The 20,085-nt window shown below is 40.0% G+C and overlaps 3 pseudogenes; all 3 read right to left on the reverse strand.

Moving 5' to 3' along the window:
• Positions 1 to 10,433: 10,433 nt before the first annotated feature.
• LOC112014142 (probable long-chain-alcohol O-fatty-acyltransferase 1) lies at positions 10,434 to 11,542 on the reverse strand (annotated as a pseudogene).
• Positions 11,543 to 14,411: 2,869 nt separating this feature from the next.
• Positions 14,412 to 15,520, reverse strand: LOC136064886 (probable long-chain-alcohol O-fatty-acyltransferase 1; annotated as a pseudogene).
• A 3,088-nt stretch (positions 15,521 to 18,608) lies between these two features.
• Positions 18,609 to 19,704, reverse strand: LOC112014137 (long-chain-alcohol O-fatty-acyltransferase-like; annotated as a pseudogene).
• Positions 19,705 to 20,085: the final 381 nt, after the last annotated feature.

A 20,085-nucleotide genomic window follows, 5' to 3' on the forward strand; every position in this document is an offset into this window, starting at 1 on the left:
ATTCACCAGATGCATTTTGTATTTTCTTGCAGAAGAGAGCATAGGTTGATCATTTCATTATTATAGGCAAAATAACAGTTGGCATTGATGATATTGCACATGGGTGCCACGTTAAACATAAAATGCTGCTTTTTTGAAGTCAGGAACACGTTGAACAAAATATGCTGCTTTTTCCAGGAACAGATATGGTTTGACTTTTTATTATATCGCGTAAATATATTTATCAATAATTTATTTGTTAATAAAGTAGAAATTTATTGTAATTATGTACGTACAAGTGCCTTTAGGGAAATGATTAACAATTTATTTTAAAAAATTTTGATATCACTTTTATGAGAAATGAAAAAATCTGTCAAAATATTAATCGTTTTTTTTCCATAATTTTTTTTTAAATAGATAATTATTACTCTAAAGGTATCCGTTAGCATTTCTAATTGTTAATGCTCATTTTGGTAGAAAAGCCCAATAGCAGGAAGAAACCCAAAAATATGGGAAGAAAAGAGTTAGAAAAACTATTATACCCGAATGACATGAATAATTGATCATAGGCCTAGAAAATAATAAATAAGCCTCAGAGGAAGCAACGAGCCTAGAGAAGCCCAAAGAAAGAAGTAGTAAACTCATGGGTATTATATGAGGTAGAAAGCAAGCAAGAATGGGCCAAAGAGGCTCAAAACAATGAATCAAGTGAGTAAAGGGTTGATGAGAAGTCCATTAACCCCAAAAGTAAATGATGTGGTAAGTGAGCCGAGTAAGCCCAAAAGACTTAGCAAAAACCCATGGGAATGCAGAATTAAAATGGGCCGAGGATGCCCGAGGAAAGGAAATGGGCCGAGGATGCCCTAGGAGGAAGAAATGGGCCAATGAAGCTCGTGAGCAATGGAATGGGTCAAGAAGGCCCAAAGTAGCATAAATGCAAGCCCAATGATAATATAAAGCTCTTGTAATTATGTAAAAGGGAAAGCATACAGCAAGCCCAAAAAAGACCCAGCAATATCACGACAAGAATAACAGAATGACATGGCAAAAATACTAGCAAGTTTTTGAAAGGAGCAAAGAATGGGTTAAAGAGAGAAAAGCCTACAATCAGGCAAGGCCTAGCCCATGAAGAAAGCGAGTCATAAAGAATGAAGGCTTAAAAACCTGTTCACGCCACAAGAGGTCAAGAATGAGCAGCAGAACGCATAGATGGGCCTTCAGGCAATGGCAAACGCATGAGCAGCAGATAAGCTTTGGACACATATGGAAGTGGAGCACGCACAAGGCTCAGACACCACCAACCTGTACCTAGCCAATACAAGAGTGGTGGGTTATGGGTCAGAGGTAAGAGAGGGTATGGTCTGGTGGTGGGGAGAAGAGGGAGTCTATTTTGGGGTTCTCGCTCAAACTCTTTTGGGGGAAATGTTCTGCTGGGATGACATACCATCCAAAAGAGGAAAAAATGAGTCAGAATCACTAGGTGCATGCCATAAGGGATAGTGAGAGAGAATGCCCACCCTTATCCGGATGAAAATGCCATGGTGAACAAGCAAACAAAATAGATTTCTTTGTCTAGTAATGGGATGTGACACAGCCAACACAGGTAAGTAGTGGTGACTAGACAGTTGACAGACCAATGAGTGGTTTGGAAGGACACCCACACCTAGACAAAAGTGGTTAATAGGTAAAATAGTAAAAACTAGTCACGGCAAGCAGTATATAAGGAGCCTCCGCCATGCACAATAACACAACATGACAATAATCATATCACCACAACACCAAAAAACAACATCACACGAGTAAGAACTAAAAAGAAAAGAGTGGAAAAGCAAAGTAACAAAACCTAGAAAGGGAAAACAGTGAGAAAGAAAAACAGAGAGTAGGCAAGAGTGTGATAGAAGGCATGCACAAATAAACTAATTCATTCTCTCCCTCTAAAAGCATACCCTCTATTAAGGATTAAGGATTTCTCAAGCATATGCCATTTAGGCCATCTTCTCAAAGTGGGTAATTTCTACAGCAGGACCTTCTTGTGAGATTATCCACATTAAGGAAGTGGTTCCCTCTTTTGTTTTAGTTCCGTAATACAACTAAGTACGGCAGACTAACATTTTCTCCTTTAATCTTATTGATTATTGGTGTGACCTTTTCTTTTATTATTATTATTATTATTTCTTCTTATAATTTGTTTTCTATTGTTGTGTTGCTCTTTTCTTTAATTGAGAATTTTTTGCTTGTTTTAACTAACAGTAAGTACTTATCCTTTATTGTTGTTATATTATACTTGTTTGCCGTAGCTTTTTTGTAACAGTTTCATCTGTTATGGGCATGTGACCAAAGTTTCAACAAAGGGGCTTTAGTTTGTGCATAAGTCGGTTTAAAGTGAGCTGCAATTAGACCGGTCTTAACTCTCTTACCCAGAACCTTTAGACCATAGTGTGACAGGAGGTAGCTTAGCCCACAATCTCATAAAGGCCCACCCCACCAATGTTTTTATTAATATCTGTACATAGTTTTTTTTTTTGATATGTAAGGGATTATTAAAAAAAAAGGGTAAATAATATGTGATTTAATTAATAAAGAAAAAAAATATAATAAAGAAAGAAAAATGATAAAGTCAAGTAATGAAGATAGATATCTAAGAATTGTGGAGAATTGTTTAATGTTTTCGGAGCACGATAACATGGTGTTTCATATTTTCATATTCACGGTGAATTTTTCACTAATTTAATTCATTGTGCGGTAAGTTCTAGTTAGTTCAACTAATAAAATCTCAGATGGTTAAATAAGAGATTTAGAGTTTAATCATCGCTGTGGGGCCAGAAAATCGATTAGCCGAGGCCCACTTCAACCCAGGCCCAAATGGCCCACGCCGAGGACGCACGATGGGTCCGAGGGTGACCCTATCCTCGGTCGTCCGAGACCTCGGTACAGAGAAGGGCAAGCTCTGGGCGAACCGTCACCTCGGCATTAAATACGTTCACCTAACCCCTCTGGCCGCATTAATGGGGATGTAACCCCTCGCCAGGGCGACATCGATCAGGGTGAACCACTTGAGCGCGGATATGACCTTTGATGGGATAGGCCGTCAGGAGGAAGGCCAATAGATGATCAACAGGAGGAAGAAGATGGGCATACATAAGAACTGTGAGCAAAATGTATTGGGGGTCTCTCGCGGGGGGAAGAAGGGGCCTCCTCGGCCATGGGCCGAGGAGCATCCCCTAATTGTAAATTGTTCTAAGTATTTATTTTTCAATGAAAGAGAAAGGTTTTCATGCTTCACAAACGCCAGTCAGCGCCTAAACCTTCAACCTACTCTCTACAAATTCATTGTTCTGGGTTCGTTGGGCCTTTAACCCATATCCTCTGGGCTTGGGCAACAAAAACAGACCCTACAATTGGCGCCGTCTGTGGGAAGGATTAGCGCGCCGGCCGGCGCAACAGGCGACTGTTCTAATTAACCATTCTACGGAAGATCAGTGGTGATACAAAAAAAAAAAAAAAAAAAACCGCAGAAAGATAAAAGTTCGAGACAGAAGATTCAACAGCAAAAAAAGAGAGCTCCAGAAGGAGGACCCTCAAACGGGAGGTGCTTGGCGCTACGAGGCCACCCGGACCCTGAAGAATTCCAAGGCTGACCTCGCCAAGCCCGAGAGGCTTTGACGGCGGTGACCAGGGAGCGGGACAATGCTCTGTCTGGTCTCAAAGGTGCCTAGACTCAGGCCGATGAGCAGACGAGGTGTCTGAGCGAGGCTGAGGACCAATTATGGACCGCGAAGGGTCTAATCGCTGATCTGCAGGCTAAGGCGGCAAGGCCGAGGAGTCCTAGAGGGGCGCCGAATAGGCTAGAGACCAGGCTCTGCGAGCTAAAGACGAGGCTGACCACGGCAGGGAAATGGCCGAGCGTGCCAGGGAGGAGGCTGAGACCACAACCTACGCTGATGGGATGGCTGCGGTAGAGGCTGCCTACAAGGCTCAAGTCCCGGGGTGTGTAGGCGATATTGTTCGCAGGTCTGGGCTGAGGCCCTCAAACAAGCTGGGGTGGAGGCTGCGTCCGACCTGTGGAAGCCGGAGATCGTGTATTACCCCCCCGCTATCCGTGAGGCCGCCCTGAGGGCCCTAAGGTTGGGGAGATTGTTGAGGAGGCGCGGCAGCTGAACTAGGGGAGCATTCGGGTGAGGAGGTGCCCCAGAGATAGTGGAGATCCCTTCCAATGATCCAGCCTCCACCACTGAGGAAGTAACGGCTCTCGCCGTATCCCCGCAGACCATCCCCTTAGGCCAGGGCTCGGAGGGGTCAGGGGTTGCCTCTGTCTAGCCTGAGCAAGAGGAGTAGACGCCCCGGCGTCTCGGCTCCTCCTGCTTTCACGTCGCCATTTTATTTTGTTATACTTCTCTTCTATGTACTGTGGCTCTTGCCATGCAATTTTTACAAACTCATCGTTGTAATGTGAATTTGATTTCCTTTATTTGAATTGTTTATCTGTGTACACGCTGCCTGTTTTTCCTTTCTTCCTTAGATCTGTATGACTTTAGCTTGAATTGCATGTCGGTCAGTTGCGCTAGTAACGATGATAAGGAGAGAGAACGTATGCATGGGCAGCTCTCTTGCGTCTCAAAGGCCAGGTGGGGCTTGGTCCTTTCCTAACTTGGGATATTTTGTAGTTAGCCTCCCTGTAGGCCTGAGTCCGAGGGCCATGCGATGCCCCTGTTCTGTTCGGCACCATGGTCTAATTGAGCGGTTAGTTTCCCATAGGCCTGAGTCCGAGGACTATGCAGTGCCTTGGTTCTGTCTAACGCTTTCATTTCTCTGTAAGTATCTAGTTTCCCCATAGGTTTGAGTCCGAAGACCATGCAATACCTTGGTTCTGTCTAGCACCCAGGTATAGAGGAGCGAGTAGTTTCCCATAGGCCTGAGTCCGAGGACCATGCAGTGCCTTGGTTCTGTCTAACACTTTCATTTCTCTGTAAGTATCTAGTTTCCCCATAGGTTTGAGTCCGAAGACCATGCAATACCTTGGTTTTGTCTAGCACCCAGGTATAGAGGAGCGAGTAGTTTCCCCACAGGCCTGAGTCCGAGGACCATGCAGTGCCTTGGTTCTGTCTAACGCTTTCATTTCTCTGTAAGTATCTAGTTTCCCCATAGGTTTGAGTCCGAAGACCATGCAATACCTTGATTCCGTCTAGCACCCAGGTATAGAGGAGCGAGTAGTTTCCTCATAGGCCTGAGTCCGAGGACCATGCAGTGCCTTGGTTCTGTCTAATGCTTTCATTTCTCTGTAAGTATCTAGTTTCCCCATAGGTTTGAGTCCGAAGACCATGCAATACCTTGGTTCCGTCTAGCACCCAGGTATAGAGGAGCGAGTAGTTTCCCCATAGGCCTGAGTCCGAGGACCATGCAGTGCCTTGGTTCTGTCTAACGCTTTCATTTCTCTACAAGTACGGGTTTGTCCTCGGACCGCTTTACTGGAGACGATTCCTCCTTCGGTCAGATTAGGATCTTACACATGGCGTTGATCTCGCCTCCAGCTCGAGCCCCCATCTTTTTTATGTACGAAGCGTCCCTTGGCTGTTCGTGTTCCGCGCTTGACTTTTTGGTGCGCGAGACGCGCCTTCATTAATGTCCTCGTGAATTAGCACAAATCCAACGGTCTACGGTCCCCTTGGAATTTGGTGGCCTCATTATTAGCCCTGCTGGTAAGTCTCTTTTCGAATTCTGCGTGGATTAATTCTCACCAACCTCCACCCTCTATATAAGGCTTTCCGGGGGGATGGTTTCTCCATATTCCATGAACCTCCCAACGCAAATAGAAAGAACACACCATTTCAGCTCCCCAAGCCCCTTTAATAACCCGCCGGAATTGTGACCGGAGTTAGTAGATATGGGGCGGCTTTGGGCGGGTGTGAGGACATCCGTGCCAGTGGCTGCAGCCCCCACTGGGCTTCCGGCGCGGCAGAGTCTAGGCGTAACCCCGATGGAGCCATGCACGGTGGCCCGGAGGGATGTTGTTGAAGTACCTAATGTCTCTCCTCGGAGCGCACCCCCGACGGAGGAGACGTGCGAACTCATGTCATGGCCGGTGCCTGAGTGTTGCCGTCTCCGACGGCCAACGCTCGTGAGGAGTGGAGAGAATCAAGGGAACATCACGAGGGAAGGTGTCCCGGTGCCCCTGCATCTGCTCCTCACTTTGTTCAAGCTCCGCCGCACAGAGAAAGGAGTTGTTGGTGGCCTTGAAACAAGCTGGCCCTCCCCTTCCCTGCTTTTATTGTCAAGTTCTCCCATTCTCTTGATGCCAATAAAAGCACGAGTTGACACTTTCCCTCTATCTAGTTTTAGGGCGGGTCCACCTGGGCCTCTGATTGTAGAACTAGCTGGTAGGAATAGTTGTAAAGCACGCATGCCCAAGCCTTTGATTGTAATCTGTAACTTTTCTTTTTATGAAATAATATCGAGCTCTCTTTTTTTGCTGTTGAATCTTCTGTCTCGAACTTTTATCTTTCTGCGGTTTTTTTTTTTTTTTTTTTTGTATCACCACTGATCTTCCGTAGAATGGTTAATTAGAACAGTCGCCTGTTGCGCCGGCCGGCGCGCTAATCCTTCCCACAGACGGCGCCAATTGTAGGGTCTGTTTTTGTTGCCCAAGCCCAGAGGATATGGGTTAAAGGCCCAACGAACCCAGAACAATGAATTTGTAGAGGGTGGGTTGAAGGTTTAGGCGCTGACCGGCGTTTGTGAAGCATAAACACCTTTCTCTTTCATTGAAAAATAAATACTTAGAACAATTTACAATTGGGGGATGCTCCTCGGCCCATGGCCGAGGAGGCCCCTTCTTCCCCCCGCGAGAGACCCCCAATACATTTTGCTCACAGTTCTTATATATGCCCATCTTCTTCCTCTTGTTGATCATCTATTGGCCTTCCTCCTGACAGCCTATCCCATCAAAGGTCATATTCGCGCTCAAGTGGTTCACCCTGATCGATGTCGCCCTGGCGAGGGGTTACATCCCCATTAATGCAGCCAGAGGGGTTAGGTGAACGTATTTAATGCCGAGGTGACGGTTCGCCCAGAGCTTACCCTTCTCCGTACCGAGGTCTCGGACGACCGAGAATAGGGTCACCCTCGGACCCATCGTGCGTCCTCGGTGTGGGCCATTTGGGCCTGGGTTGAAGTGGGCCTCGGCTAATCGATTTTCTGGCCCCACAATAGCCCCTCAAAACCTTGCTGCACGCATCCTCGGGTTGGGAGAAGGATTTTGACATCCTCGGCCTCACCCCCCCACCCTTTGTCAGTGCTGGGGCCCATTCACCTGCCAAGGGCACGTTGCTGACGTTTCGGAGCACGTAACGTGTCCATCACTAAATTCAGGCGGCTCTGTGCTCCCCACGTCCAACGAGGCGTTACCCATCCAACGGTGGAGATTCGTCTTGCATTTATGAGCGGGAAAACCCGCATGGTTCCTCGATTTGGGGTATAAATACCCGTACGAACCGCTTCTTCCAATTCCTCATTTGTAATCGAGAACATTCGTGCGCCCCTCCTGAGTTCAGCCTCACTCTTACTAGCACCTCCAGCACAAAAGCCTGTCCGAGGAGCCCTTTCTCTTTCCTGTAAGTCGCTCTCTCTTTGGCCCCTCTTTCTCTTTGCCCTTTTTTCTACTTCGCCTGTTCTTTCTTAGTTCTTTTAGGCGTCTACTAGGATTCGTAGGTTTAAGAAATACGTCGATACTGAGGGCGATGGAGAAATTCATCACCGACTATAAATTCCCGGCAATGTGAATCTGAGACATTGTGAAAACGGGGAGTGGCGCATATACAGCCAGGAGGCGATGTGGTAATTCCCATAGTCGCCTTCCTTGAAGGGGGGATGACGATCCCTATGGGGCCGTGATGAGGGATTACCTCGTGCACTTTCGGTTGGCCCCCACCCAGTGTGGGATAAATGTCTGTAGGATTCTGGGCTGTGTGGACGCCCTGAACGAGAAGATGGGGCTGAGGTTGACCCACCCATGACGTGAACTGGTGTTATAATCTTCAGCTTCTTAAGGGCAAACGTATTACCTGAAGACGAGAAGACGACAGGGTGCGGCTCATGCAGTGCCTCCCCCATAAGAAAGAACAGGCGAAGTAGAAAAAAGGGCAAAGAGAAAGAGGGGCCAAAGAGAGAGCGACTTACAGGAAAGAGAAAGGGCTCCTCGGACAGGCTTTTGTGCTGGAGGTGCTAGTAAGAGTGAGGCTGAACTCAGGAGGGGCGCACGAATGTTCTCGATTACAAATGAGGAATTGGAAGAAGCGGTTCGTACGGGTATTTATACCCCAAATCGAGGAACCATGCGGGTTTTCCCGCTCATAAATGCAAGACGAATCTCCACCGTTGGATGGGTAACGCCTCGTTGGACGTGGGGAGCACAGAGCCGCCTGAATTTAGTGATGGACACGTTACGTGCTCCGAAACGTCAGCAACGTGCCCTTGGCAGGTGAATGGGCCCCAGCACTGACAAAGGGTGGGGGGGTGAGGCCGAGGATGTCAAAATCCTTCTCCCAACCCGAGGATGCGTGCAGCAAGGTTTTGAGGGGCTATTGTGGGGCCAGAAAATCGATTAGCCGAGGCCCACTTCAACCCAGGCCCAAATGGCCCACACCGAGGACGCACGATGGGTCCGAGGGTGACCCTATTCTCGGTCGTCCGAGACCTCGGTACGGAGAAGGGTAAGCTCTGGGCGAACCGTCACCTCGGCATTAAATACGTTCACCTAACCCCTCTGGCTGCATTAATGGGGATGTAACCCCTCGCCAGGGCGACATCGATCAGGGTGAACCACTTGAGCGCGAATATGACCTTTGATGGGATAGGCTGTCAGGAGGAAGGCCAATAGATGATCAACAAGAGGAAGAAGATGGGCATATATAAGAACTGTGAGCAAAATGTATTGGGGGTCTCTCGCGGGGGGAAGAAGGGGCCTCCTCGGCCATGGGCCGAGGAGCATCCCCCAATTGTAAATTGTTCTAAGTATTTATTTTTCAATGAAAGAGAAAGGTGTTTATGCTTCACAAACGCCGGTCAGCGCCTAAACCTTCAACCCACCCTCTACAAATTCATTGTTCTGGGTTCGTTGGGCCTTTAACCCATATCCTTTGGGCTTGGGCAACAAAAATAGACCCTACAATCGCCTATATAAAAAATTAATTGATATCTTAGTCTAATAATAAATAATTATTATAAAAAATGAATGCCTAAAAATAAAACTCTCTTACAAAAAAAATCATTGGGTGATTCAATATTAATGCGAGAGGTTGAAATATCATAGCATCTTGCTTGGAAGCACCTGACAATTACTTATTTACCCAACTGAATAGAACGTTAGGGAAGCCAAAAAGATTGCCACTTTCTTGTCTAACACGTTGCGAGTCTTGTGGCCACTCTTTTTTCTGTTTTTTTTTTTTTTAATAAATTGCTCTGACATCTAACTACTCACCACAGCATCATCAAGTGCATTAAAAGCACGTTACAAAACTTCCTCAACTTGCTATAAATGATGAAAAATGGTATATGTTTTTTTTTTTTTTTAAAGGAAAAAAGAATAGAAAATACTTGAAATTTCTGATGCAATATCCTCTTTTATTCCAAAATATTCTCACATTTCATATTTTACTTTTCTTTAACTTTTTTATTTATTTAATAGTTAAGATAAAGAAAGTTATGTTTTTATCTCTTAATTCAGTACTAATCAATCTTCTATATGTATAATACATGATTTAACTAAGCAAAAAAATAATAATAAAGAAAAAGAGAATCATAAAATAGAACAAATTTTTTTCTTTGTGCTATTTGAGAGAAAATCTTTCAAATTTTCATATATTTATTTTTTGAATAGAATTTTGAAACTAACATTAATTTCATTTATATTTAATATGTTTCATCAAATAAGATTATTTATTATTTATCAATAAATTTATTTTTTAATAAATTTTAATATACAAAAACTTGAAATTTAACATTTGTTTGTGACATACAATTGATTTTTGATTATCTTAAAATTTTGCAAGATGAAGAATATAATAAGAACATTAATTCATTAGAATTTTCAAAATTCACACTCAATATAAAATATATGAGAATTAAGGTTTCTCTCCAAATTAGAAAAAAACTTTGTTCATAAAATACATAAATCAAGAATGAAGTTATAAACACAAGTGTGAACCATTTAAGAGCATTTTTAAAAGATTGACATCTTTATTTGTTTCATTATACCAAGCTTCATCCATTGTGAAAAATATTTTTCATCTTAAGCTATTGACTAAACCAACAAATATATGTGACTTTTGCAGGGACTAAGGCAGTGACAAATGAAGTTACAACATAAAAGTGTGGTATGCATATTTGAAAAATAAGACATTACACATATTTCCACACATTTTTTCACCCACACGTATTTTCAAAAAATACAAACAACATTACTAAAACAATATTACCAAACGGTCCCAACTTTTGTGTACGGGTAATTGCAATGGTAGGTTGACTTTGACAAAATCAGCTAAAATTGAGTACTCCTTTATTGCCTTCTCAACCACACCATTTCTTATTAATTGTGGAAAGAACAACCAAAAGCCAGTCATCGCCACAAACATAACCGTCAACGGTCCTGAAATCGCCCGATGTAATTGCCACTTTTTGGTCGCTGCCTTCTTCACCACAATCTCAATAGCTGTACACACACCATGTAGGACAGAGAACCATGTTACCTCCCACGTGGGATGCACACATGAGAAGTAAAAGTATATTACTTCATGAGCTAGGCTAGACACTAAGAAGGTCGAATTATGGCTGGTAGAGCAGCCCAACGTGACCCTATTACATTAGTAGAAATACGACGGATGGGAATGTAAACAGTAGGTCGTAGAATACTTGTAACCATAAGGTTCCACCTATGGCTCCAAAAGTCTTGTAGTGGGGTAGCAAGATAGGGCTCATTGAACTGTAGCTCAATCTTAAACCCAAAAATGGCTTGAACTGGGGTAACAGCTAAAGCTAGGACAATTTCCACAGCAAGGTAGGTGTGGCAACAATAGAGAGATAAAATAACATATAGATGTAAATTTTCCCTATAGTCATATGCATGTATTATCATGGCAAGAAACAAGGCTTTTATAACCAACAACATAGATCTAGTCACTTTTGTAAGATTATGGGATTTTGGGATGTTTTGGTGAGATGGGTTTTTATTGTTTTTGGTGTTTGGAGGTGGGTCTTGTTTGAGTTTAATGGGAAGGCAAGCAATGGATATGAAATGAAGAAGTTTTGGTAGGGGTGGTGATAAAGGGCCTTGGTCAAAAGCAAAGAGGAGGAGCTTGAAGTTACTAAGCCAACCAAGGAAGAAGGCAATGGAGCCACCAAGATGGGCAGAGTTGAGGTTACAAGGGAGCATGGTGAAGAGGTAAATGATGGGGAGGAGGGAGAGGAGCCTCATCATTCCTCTTGGGATCCTTGCAATTATGCAGTAACAATAACAAAGAGATGTGATGGCTGTGATCCATACCTATATGAAGTTCTTGATTTCAGCATCCATTTCTCTTTTTGCCACTCTCTCTAGCTGAAAGTTCAATATGTGTCTAAAACACCCTTGAACGTTTTGACCCCCAATTACAAAATATCAATTTAAACTTATTATCAAACAATTAATGTGTGGAACATGAACATAAGTCAATTACAGAATTGATAAACAATCTAAGTCAATTATAATCACATCCACAACAGAAAATAAAAGACAAAGATAAAGGAAGAGAGATGCAAACACCAGGACAACAAGCGATGTGTTATCGAAAAGGAAACCGAAGCCCTCGGCGTAAAACTTCTCCACCGCCCTCCAAACTATAAATAATCCACTAAAAAATGTAGTTGGGATACATGAACAGCAGAAGACCCTCCAAGCCTAATCTACCCAGTGTACCTAAGCCCTCCAAGCTTCTTGCTCCAATGAGATTGCACTGAACCTATTTCTTCTTTAGCTTACCGGATTCCGCTATATACCATAGCATCGACCAATAGTCATTGGTTCATTCCAAACTGCTTTCCTTAGTACCAAATGAACCTTCTCACAAACATGGGTGTGATGAGAAAAGGATTTGATCAAGAATCTCTTAAGGATGTATCAATGGAAAGAAAGAGAGTAGAGGAATTTGTAGAGTCTTTTAGTAAAGATTGGGGATGAGGCAATCTTGTTTTTCTCTAGGGTTTCTCTCACAAAATTCTCTCTGAAAGCTCTTATGATTTCGTGGGTATAAGGGTCTATATATAGTGGTGTATGTTTGGAATACGAAGAGACAATTTTTGCCAAACAGGGTAAGTTGGCGGCTTGTCCAAGTCGCGAGTTCAAGTCGTGAGGTAACGGCCTGGCCAGCCTGGGACTTTTGTCCTGTAGTGCGACAGTTGGCGTGACCCTTCACCCTCCTGCATGCTTCTCACGTGCACAGCATTTGGCAGCTTGCAAGCCGCGAGTCTCTGCTTCTTTGCACAAAGATGAGCAATTCTTCACACTCTCTTCACACACTACCCTTACATGAATCCCACCTAAATACANATTGGTAATTTTTGTTGTTGAGCTATTTTTTTTGGGCTTGTATATTTTGTTTTAAATTTTAGATCTATAAATTTTTTTATAGTCACTAAAATGAGGAAAATACTAGCGCTGCAAACTTTTTATTATTATAAATTATTGATGTAATAAGTAGTTACTAGTAAGTAAAAAAAAATGATTTGAGTCGTGAGTCTATGTGTGAACCAATAAGAATTTGCTATCAAAACAGTTTGTAAAAATGTTGTAAAAAAGTTTGTGAATATAACATTACTCTTAAAAGAATCAATGATATTGTTTAAGGGAAAAAAAATGTAATTTTATATAACAAAATTGCTAAAATTAATACACACACATATATATATATATATATAATAATTTTTTTTTAAAAAATTTAAGAAAGACCATTGCCCCTTAGTCCAAAGCTAGCTACGTCTTTTATAAGAGATTTCTAGTAATATTATTTAAGTGTTGTGAAAATACGTACTATGATATATTGAAAATTATTGTTTAAATTACGCTACTAATCAGGACCTTAATGTTTTCAGAGCACGATAACATGATGTTTCTTATTTCCATATTCATGATAAATTTCTCCCTAATTAAATTCTTTGTGTGATTCAATATTAACGTGGGAGGATGAAATATCATAGCATCTTGCTTGGAAGCACCGACAATTACTTATTTACCCAATTAAATAGAACGTTGGGGGAAGCTATTGTCTAACAGTTAACACGTTGTGGGTCTTGTGGCCACTCTTTTTTTCTTTTTCTTTTTTATTTTTAAATTGCTCTGACATCTAATTACTCACCAGTGGTGAGTCACCACAGCATCATCAAGTGCATTACAAGCTCATTGAGAATATGCTCTTTTTACCTGCTATAAATGATGAAAAATGGTATATGCTTTTTTTTTTTTTCAAGGAAAAAAATTGATATAGGTTAGAATTGAGAATATGTGCAATATCTGATGCAATACTTCTCTTTTATTTCGCAAAATATTCTCACATTTTCATGATTTTACTTTTCTTTAACTTTTTTATTTATTTAATAGTTAAGATAGAAAGTTATGTTTTTTATCTCTTAATTTCAGTCACTAATACTTCTATATGTCATAATACATGATTTAACTAAGCAAAAACAATAATAATAAAGAAAAAGAGAATCATAAAATGCAAACAAAATTTTTCTTTGTGCTAGTTTGGAGAAAAAATCTTCAAACTTTTCATATATTTATTTTTTGAATGTAAATTTTGAAAACCTAACAGTTAAATTTCATATTTCTTATATTTTTAATATGTTTTCATTCAAATCAGATGTTATTTATTATTTGATCAATAAACTTATTTTTTATATGTAATTTTAGATTACAAAAACTTGAAATTTCAACATTTGTTTGATGACATAACAATTGATTTTTGATTATCTTAAAATTTTGCAAGCATGAAGAATATAATAAGAACATTTAATCTAATATTTAGATTTTCAAAATTCACACTCAATATAAAAATATATGAGAATTTTGAAGGATTTCTCTCCAAACTAGAGAGATACTTTGTTCATAAAATACATAACATCAAGCAATGAAGTTATAAACACAAGTGTGAACCATTTAAGAGCATTTTTAAAAGATTGTCATCTTTATTTGTTTCATTATACCAAGCTTCATCCATTGTGAAAAATATTTTTCATCTTAAGCTATTGACTAAACCAACAAATATATGTGACTTTTGCAGGGACTAAGGCAGTGACAAATGAAGTTACAACATAAAAGTGTGGTATGCATATTTGAAAAATAAGACATTACACATATTTCCACACATTTTTTCACCCACACGTATTTTCAAAAAATACAAACAACATTACTAAAACAATATTACCAAACGGTCCCAACTTTTGTGTACGGGTAATTGCAATGGTAGGTTGACTTTGACAAAATCAGCTAAAATTGAGTACTCCTTTATTGCCTTCTCAACCACACCATTTCTTATTAATTGTGGAAAGAACAACCAAAAGCCAGTCATCGCCACAAACATAACCGTCAACGGTCCTGAAATCGCCCGATGTAATTGCCACTTTTTGGTCGCTGCCTTCTTCACCACAATCTCAATAGCTGTACACACACCATGTAGGACAGAGAACCATGTTACCTCCCACGTGGGATGCACACATGAGAAGTAAAAGTATATTACTTCATGAGCTAGGCTAGACACTAAGAAGGTCGAATTATGGCTGGTAGAGCAGCCCAACGTGACCCTATTACATTAGTAGAAATACGACGGATGGGAATGTAAACAGTAGGTCGTAGAATACTTGTAACCATAAGGTTCCACCTATGGCTCCAAAAGTCTTGTAGTGGGGTAGCAAGATAGGGCTCATTGAACTGTAGCTCAATCTTAAACCCAAAAATGGCTTGAACTGGGGTAACAGCTAAAGCTAGGACAATTTCCACAGCAAGGTAGGTGTGGCAACAATAGAGAGATAAAATAACATATAGATGTAAATTTTCCCTATAGTCATATGCATGTATTATCATGGCAAGAAACAAGGCTTTTATAACCAACAACATAGATCTAGTCACTTTTGTAAGATTATGGGATTTTGGGATGTTTTGGTGAGATGGGTTTTTATTGTTTTTGGTGTTTGGAGGTGGGTCTTGTTTGAGTTTAATGGGAAGGCAAGCAATGGATATGAAATGAAGAAGTTTTGGTAGGGGTGGTGATAAAGGGCCTTGGTCAAAAGCAAAGAGGAGGAGCTTGAAGTTACTAAGCCAACCAAGGAAGAAGGCAATGGAGCCACCAAGATGGGCAGAGTTGAGGTTACAAGGGAGCATGGTGAAGAGGTAAATGATGGGGAGGAGGGAGAGGAGCCTCATCATTCCTCTTGGGATCCTTGCAATTATGCAGTAACAATAACAAAGAGATGTGATGGCTGTGATCCATACCTATATGAAGTTCTTGATTTCAGCATCCATTTCTCTTTTTGCCACTCTCTCTAGCTGAAAGTTCAATATGTGTCTAAAACACCCTTGAACGTTTTGACCCCCAATTACAAAATATCAATTTAAACTTATTATCAAACAATTAATGTGTGGAACATGAACATAAGTCAATTACAGAATTGATAAACAATCTAAGTCAATTATAATCACATCCACAACAGAAAATAAAAGACAAAGATAAAGGAAGAGAGATGCAAACACCAGGACAACAAGCGATGTGTTATCGAAAAGGAAACCGAAGCCCTCGGCGTAAAACTTCTCCACCGCCCTCCAAACTATAAATAATCCACTAAAAAATGTAGTTGGGATACATGAACAGCAGAAGACCCTCCAAGCCTAATCTACCCAGTGTACCTAAGCCCTCCAAGCTTCTTGCTCCAATGAGATTGCACCGAACCTATTTCTTCTTTAGCTTACCGGATTCCGATATATACCATAGCATCGACCAATAGTCATTGGTTCATTCCAAACTGCTTTCCTTAGTACCAAATGAACCTTCTCACAAACATGGGTGTGATGAGAAAAGGATTTGATCAAGAATCTCTTAAGGATGTATCAATGGAAAGAAAGAGAGTAGAGGAATTTGTAGAGTCTTTTAGTAAAGATTGGGGATGAGGCAATCTTGTTTTTCTCTAGGGTTTCTCTCACAAAATTCTCTCTGAAAGCTCTTATGATTTCGTGGGTATAAGGGTCTATATATAGTGGTGTATGTTTGGAATACGAAGAGACAATTTTTGCCAAACAGGGTAAGTTGGCGGCTTGTCCAAGTCGCGAGTTCAAGTCGTGAGGTAACGGCCTGGCCAGCCTGGGACTTTTGTCCTGTAGTGCGACAGTTGGCGTGACCCTTCACCCTCCTGCATGCTTCTCACGTGCACAGCATTTGGCAGCTTGCAAGCCGCGAGTCTCTGCTTCTTTGCACAAAGATGAGCAATTCTTCACACTCTCTTCACACACTACCCTTACATGAATCCCACCTAAATACAGGGTTACTAAGTGCTAAATTACAAGTAAATTAGTACGGAATAAAGTTAACAAGATGATTGATAAATTTCAATCTTACACTAGCAATGACTTAGCTGTGATGATGACTGTGATATATATCAAGAGCTCTTGATTTCAACATCCAATTCTTTCCTTCTCCCCTTTATTTTATGATAAGTTTGGCCAACATGGCGACTGTATTGAAGATCGTGTCCATTGTCCACAACCGATACCATTACGCTAGATGCTTAAATGTATATATATATATTTTTTATATGTTTAAAATGTTCTTTTTAGCTCATTAAGTATGGTACAGTACAGATTTGCTTTTAGATTTATACACCAATAAATCAAATATTTTTTTTTTACAATAAAATGGGGTAGATGACTCAATTCCAAAATAAAATAGAAAATTAACAACAATATAAAAATTATAAATTACAAATTTAATCCATATCTTTTACACTAAATGTCAATTTAGTTCTTAACATTTTAATTGTATCAATTTAGTCCATAATTTTTTTAGTGTCGTATCAATTTAGTCATTACCATTATTTTTTAGACGGAAAAAACTGATATATCAAATGAAATAGTAAAAAATTATTTTTCATACGACATCGCCAATTGTACTGCCACATCAAATTTTAAAAAATAAAAATAAAATCTACACACAATCAGATTCATCTCATAAATGGTTCTAAAATACCTAAAAGTTTCCCTCTCTCTCTCTTGTTGGTAGGATCATCTCCATAGCTACCAAATGACAAATTATTTCTCTCTTAGTTATTAAAAATATTCAAAAGAGGGGCATGAGGGTCCTCCTCCAAGCCATTCCTTGGTCTTTCTTAATTGACCCTACGCTGTCCCATACTTTCTTCTTGGCCAAGAACAAAGGTTTTAGTTGGATCAGTGACTTTGGTTCCATTGGCTCCAGGAGCAACAAGTGTATTTTTGTGGCACATGTGGTTCTTCTCTCAAGACTGTTGTCTTTCCAATGTTGACTCTAGATTGCCATGTATTTTCCTCTTAAAACTTAATTCCAGAAATCACGAGATAGAGAGAACAAACCTGAGGCTGCAAGAGTTGCTGTCTGCAACTTGATCTTGACCCAAGTGAAAGTGAGAGTGAGAGTGAGAGTGAGGGTGAGAGAGATGAATTTGACGAGAGATGCAGTTAGGGATTTCAGTTTTTTTCCCAAATTACAAAATATAATAAAGAAAAAAATTATAAAATCAAGTAATGAAGTTAAGTAATGAAGTTACACAATTGAGAATTATTTAATGTTTTCAGAGCACGATAATATAACGTTCTTATTCTCATATCCGGTGAATTTCCCTAATTAAATTTATTTTGTGTTTCGCTACAAATATAAGAGAATGGAATATCGTAACATCGGAAGCACCACACAATTATCTACACACAATTAAATAGAAGGTTGGGGAAGCCAAAAAGATAGCCACTTTGTTGTCAAATACGTTGCCAGTCTTGTGACCACTTTTTTTGTTTTTTGTTTTAATTGCTCTGTCATCTGACCACACACCACAGCATCCTCAAGTGCATTAAAAAAGCCCATTTACTTGCTATAAAGGATGGAAAGCGGTGGTATATGTTTTTTTGAAGGGAAAAAAAATGGTATATGTTAAGATTGAGATTATGTGAAATATCTTATGCAATACCTCTTTAGTCTTTTCCATCTCACAAAATATTTTCACATTTATGCTTTTTTTTACTTCTTTTTTTTACTTTTGTTATTTAATGGTTAAGATTGAAAGTTATTTACATCAAGTGCAATATTTATTTTATAATATGTGATTTTACCAAGCAAAAGTAATGATAATATTATTAAAAAAAGAACATAATAAAATACATAAGATCAAGTAATGAAATTATAAACACAGGTGTAAACCATTTAAGAGCTTTTTTTTTTTTTTTTTTAAAGATTTTCATCTTTATTTTGTTTCATTATACAAAGTTTCATCCATTGTGACTTTTTTTTTTTCATCTTAAGCTATTGACTAAACCAAACATAAATGAGACTTTTGTAGGGATTAGGGACAACTGAAGTTACAACATAAAAGTGTGGCATGCATCTTTGTAAAATGGTACACTAACTTTTGCCCAAGCATGAGTGCAATGATAGATTGACTTTGACAAAATCAACTAAAATTGAGTACTCCTCTATGGCCTTTATATCCACACCATTTCTTATTAATTGTTGAAAAAAATAACCAACCACCAGTCACCGCCACAAACACAACCGTTAATGGCCCCGAAATTGCTCGGTGTAATCGCCATCTGTTGGTCACCGCCTTCTTCACCACGACCTCAATAGTCGAGCACACGCCATATAAGATAAAGAACTGTGTTACCTCCCACGTGTGATGCACACTTGTGAAGTAAAAATATATTACTTCATGAGTTAGGCTAGACACTACGAAGGTCGAAATAATGGTTGGTAGAGCAGTCCAACATGATCCAATTACATTAGCAGAAATACAACAGATAGGAATGTAAATAGTAGGTCATAAAATACTTGTAACCATAAGGTTCCACCTATGCCCCCAAAAGCCTTGTAGTGAGGTGGCAAAGTAGGGCTCATTGAATTGTGGCTCGATCTCAAACCGAAAAATGGCTTAAACCGGGGCAGCAGCCAAGGCTAGGACAATTTCCATAGTAATGTAGGTGTGGCAACAATAGAGAGCTAAAATAACATATGGATGTAAATTTGACCTATGGTTATATGCATGTATTATCATGGCAAGAAACAAGGCTTTTATATCCAACAACATATATTTGGTAACTTTTGTAGGATTATGGGATTTTGGGGTGCTTTTGGGAGATGGGTTTTTATTGTTTTGGGTGTTTGGAGGTGGGTTTTGTTTGAGTTTAATGGGATGGCAAGCAATGGAAAGAGTTGAGGTTACAAGGGAGTATGGTGAAGAGGTAAAAGATGGGGAGCAGGAAGAAGAGCCTAATCATTCCTCTTCGGATCCTTGCAACTATGTAGTAACAATAACAAAGAGATGTGATGGCTGTGATCCATACCTTTATGTAGTTCTTGATTTCAGCATCCATTTCTCTTTTTGCCTCTCTTTCTAGCAATGACTAAAGTTGTGTTGACTATGATCTATACCTTGATGAAGCTCTTGATAAGTTTGGTCAAAATGGCGACTGCATTGATTTAAATTGGACTGGACGAACGCAAACAGTGACTGACTGTTGTCCTCTGCTACAGAAGATGACTGAGAAAATAAAAAAGTTCATAACTATTTTTGACGTATTGAGCTTTTTGCATCTGTTTTATGGTTTATGGTTTGAATGAATCGATGGTGCTGGTAAGCGCAAAAATGAATGAACAAGAATCTTAGCCTGATCTATTTCACTTTTTGAGTTTTTCTATATTTTAATTTAAATAATTAAGTTTATAGTATTAAAAATTACATTTTCATATTTTCTTTTACAAAAATGAAATTGACCGGTTTGAAGATAGCGCCCACTGTCCACTAAATGCTTAAATTAACTGGTTTGAAGATCTTTCTAATAAAAAAAAAAAATCT

This window comes from Quercus suber, unplaced genomic scaffold (assembly GCF_002906115.3).
Source record: "Quercus suber isolate HL8 unplaced genomic scaffold, Cork oak 2.0 scaffold_791, whole genome shotgun sequence".
In the NCBI taxonomy this organism is placed as follows: domain Eukaryota; kingdom Viridiplantae; phylum Streptophyta; class Magnoliopsida; order Fagales; family Fagaceae; genus Quercus; species Quercus suber.